Genomic DNA, 4,619 nt, shown 5'->3' with positions numbered 1-4,619 from the left:
CATCATGGCGGAACTTCGATATCCGACTAACTTCAGACGGTTCACGTCAGCTCCTCGCGGACTAGCTATGACCTTGAAGGATAGGATGCTATTAAACGCGGGAAACTTAAATATTTCTCTTGAATTGCGGTTAGTTCAGATGATATCTTTATGAGGAAATATTTTTTTCCCATTTCATTTGTACAGAGTTGAATAAAAAATTGATGAATCCGATGGCAAATCTTTTAATTGCGTTTATTGCTTATAAGTGTTACTTTTTAATTAACTTGACATATCGATATGACAATTTACTACAGCCATTTCTTGAATCGACCATCAGTAACGGTTAGTTTTGAACATACGAAAAATCGAATTATACTATATAACGAATTCAGCTACTGGGCATGCGCTGTTGCTATGCGCTAACTTCAGATCGTACTTGATTATGTAAGTACCTAGTAACGATAAGTGAAAAAATATAAAGAATTTATTTAAATATCTGTAAGAGGAATGTACACGAGACAGTGAATTTGTAATTCCAACTTATTATTTCTGACATAAATAAATTATATAATTGAATACTACATTGCGTAACGTAATGTAAGAACGAAAGGTTATGTTCCTATTTAACAAAGTTCCCATTACCTTATCTAGGTTGGCACTCGAAGAGTGGACAAGTTACCAACTGAGCTGTGGCATTACCTACCGTGCAATACATTATTTAGTTTTAGTTTATATAGTGGCTGAAGCAAACATAGTAAAAAAATGTACTTTCTTAACTGTAAAATTAAAATACAATTTCTGTTATCATTTTGTAGACAATTCTAAAAAGAGGTTATGATGTCATGATATAGATATTTATAAAAAATTGACTGCAATTATACGACTTGAAGTATTACTATTTTAGGAATTATTGAATTTCGATGAAGAATTTGAGTTGAGAAAAGCATAAAAGGGAACTGTGGGAATAAAAATGTAAAATCGTACATAACAATGTGGTATGACCGAGAAATTGATGGATAGGAAGATCGGTAATAAAGACACAATGGTACGTGAAAGTGCTTTATTCCTTTCGGAGATCGTTCATCGCAGACGTCGGCGTCGGGAATGCCGCTCTTATTTTGTTGTTATTTTATATATGTGTACATATATGTATAAACATACATACACGTTTGTATGCAGATATTCATATGTGTACATATACATGTATACATATATTATATATCATGTACGTACGTATGTATGCGTATATACATACATATATACTCTAATAAGCGATCCTAATTATTCGAGTAAGTTACCGTTTGATATTAAAAAATACGCATGTATATGTACATGTACAATTACAACACACGCCAGGACGGCAGGAATCCTGGTCCAGCGAGACCCTTAATAATGACATTTTTTTCCCTTTTAAAACGAAGGTTGAATGTACAGTATACACATTTACACTTATCGTTTCAGCAACAACAATTTTATTGTACGTAGATTGCAAAAATTAAATCAATAATATGACAGTGGTACATTCGCGTATTGGACGGAAAGGCCCAAAACACTGCGCAGGGATGTGAGAGGAAATTATAACTTTGAAATTCGGTCGAGGTGCGATTGCTTCTTCGTTTCTCTTTTGCGTTCTCTAACTTTTTCTCCTTCACTTTTCATACTCTCATTTTCTCTCTTCTCCTTTCTGTCTCGCCCTCGTCCTCGCCCTCGTCCTCGCCCTCGCTCTAGGTCTCGGTCTCGGTCTCGGTCTAGATCTTACTCTCGCCTTACCTCCCTTTCTTTTAATTCTTACATTCCTGTTCACGACGCTACCTATTTATTTTTTTTCCTAATGCTCCGTGAACACACACGCGCACACACGCATACACAACTCGTGTCTCTCTGTATTCTTTTCCTCTTCAGTCTGTTACACACTTTCACTTCTACTCCCTTCTCTGCTATTTGCTTTCGTTCATACTGTAGGTCTTTCAAGTAGAAGCAGTCCATATTACGAGACACACAAACGGAGAGAATGAAGTTTCGAGTATTTTCTTATGCATTTTCTTTTCTTACGCATACTCAGTAACACGCTTCACTCAATAGAGCCATTCTCCGTTGTCTCCGTTGCTTATTAATTTCCTTTCAAGATGGTCCTACACAGTAATGGTTTCACTTTTTCTTCCATTTTCTCCTTTTTCCGTCTTGTTTGTTTCTTTATATTACAATAACTAACATTGTCACATACACACTTATACACTAACGATATGACTACAGCTCCAAACCAGCAGAGCGTTCACCGATGAAGAAGTGAGAATAATAATTTACGCCTTTTTCGTCTTCCATTCTCCTTCTCCCCCTCCCTCTCTTTTTGCTTCTTCCTCTCCCTCTCCCTCTACTTCTTTCTTTCACTCTCTCACACGCATACGAACACAGGCACACATTCTCGCTCCTATTCTCACGTTCCCTCTCCTATAAGGTCATTCATTCTCTCCTGCACACTCGCACGTATTCTCCCCCTCCCCCTGTCTGTCCCTTTTGTTTTTTCTCCGTTGCGTCGCTTTGCATTTCCCTCCCTCTTTTTTTCTGTTTGATCTCCTCTAATTCCCCGTCGCGAACCGCTCTCGTTTCTGTCTCGTATTTTATTTCCGGAGGGAAGGATTCTCTTATATATTTTCCGAATGATAACACTCGATATGCCAATTTATTTATAAAATATTACAAAGTTATTTCGCGATCGCCGTCGTATGGCGTTTCCGATATACATATGTATATCTAGTATGTATGTGAGTACCTACTTATTAATCTTCGCGTACCAATTCGCGTACATGTCGCTCTTATACCCTTCTTCCCTTTAATTCTCTTTTATTCGTAGCAAATGAAAAGTTTTGTTACTTTATTCTTAGTAGATTAGAAACTGCGATACCGTAATGTGAGAACAGTCCCGTACCGCGTAAAGCTTCTGGTTCTCTTGAATTCATTTTGTTTGTTCTTTCATTTACCCACTTTGAAAAATTTCATTAAAAAATTTTGAAGGTAGAACATATGCCAATGAGTAGATGTTTTCGTTAACAAACGCGATGTAGCTAGTATACGATATATTATTTCGATTATTTACATAACAAAATACTTTTCTCTTTCCTTTCTTCTTTCGAACTATCTTCATTTCTGTCTTCTATCTCCATCTCGTTTTTTTTCTTCGTTTTCTTTCCTGTGTACGTTTCGTGCGTATGCGCAACTTGCCGAGTCGATTATACGAAGGCATTGTATAGGGAACTATTGAGATTGTATGTACATATAATTATATGCGTACGCCTATATACGTACGTAATTTAATGGCGCTTCCTTTCTCTCTATCTGGCTTTCCTTCTCTTCGATACGTTTCAACTGAACGAACGATTAATCGATTTTTTGAAAAAACTTTCGAGAACGTCAACCGACGCGGGTAGAATACTCGTTTATGATTCTGTTTCATTTCCCTTCCGCATCCTTCTTCCTTTTCATATTTCATCTTCCTCTGTTTTTCTTGACTTTCCGTTTAAAGACTAGATTCGTTACGGGGATTCCGGCATAAACAAGGAATGTTGTAGTACATTATATCAACATTTAATAAAATATCTGAAACATTAACAAACAGACTATGAGTACTACATGACTGCCCTTAATAATGTTTATAGCTAATCGATAAGTAGTAATCCTTCTTCTCCTTCTTCTTCTTCTTCTTCTTCATCATTTTGGTTTTCTCTCTTTCGACTGATGGGCTATTGATTGATAAAGTGGACAGTAAATTCTGCGTGCACTATCAAATTTGTCCTCTGTTGTTGCATTGTTCAACTGTGGCCGCCATTTCATCGACTAGGTTTTAGAGAAGGACAGCAAAAATGCGCGACTCACAGTCACCGATCTTTTTTCTCGCTTCCCTTTTCATTGAGCAATTTCTGAGGATAATTTACATTCGTATACCACGCGTCTCATTGTATTATCATGTCTCACGTGCTGTTTCCTTTTCCTGCCCTCCTTTCCTCTATCGCAAGAAAATCCAATTATTTTGGTGTTTACTTTCAATGACACAACGGGCTCCCATTTACTATATTCTCTATGTACAACAACGACAGGCTGATTCTTGGACGCGATTACGAACACATGGTATGTAATTACATTACGTGTATTACAGCCACATTCAATTTTAATCAAATCGTAAATTGTGTATTTTCTGACGAATCTGACGAATCTGACGAATCTGAAGAATGAGTGAGGCTTACCGTTAATTCGACAAGTAAGGATAGGTAAATTATTGAGATTGTTCTGCAGGCGTAAGTTGAATAATTCGATAAGCCTCACGAAGACTAGAAGGAAGACTAAAAAAAGTTCTAATACTGAGATTCGTTTAGAGTAGTCAAGTGAAAGCAACTTATCGCTTGGAATCAGAATTTTTCACCATCTTTGACAAGGTTTCCAGCTACTACCTTTATTTAGAATCACTTGACTTTTTCTTTACAGGTTCCAATCATTTCAAGATTGATAAATTCGACTTGTGTTACCTACTTATATGCAGGGACTAAAATATTTTGTGGCTTCGTAATCGCGTCAAGCGGATAACCGCTGAGAAACAGGTTTTGATCTCGTCACCTATGAACTCCATAATTGCTATGCATGTACAT

Source organism: Calliopsis andreniformis, chromosome 2, assembly GCF_051401765.1.
Source record: "Calliopsis andreniformis isolate RMS-2024a chromosome 2, iyCalAndr_principal, whole genome shotgun sequence".
NCBI classification, from domain to species: domain Eukaryota; kingdom Metazoa; phylum Arthropoda; class Insecta; order Hymenoptera; family Andrenidae; genus Calliopsis; species Calliopsis andreniformis.
The sequence above is the reverse complement of the archived record's forward strand: the minus strand, read 5'-3'. Positions refer to the sequence as shown.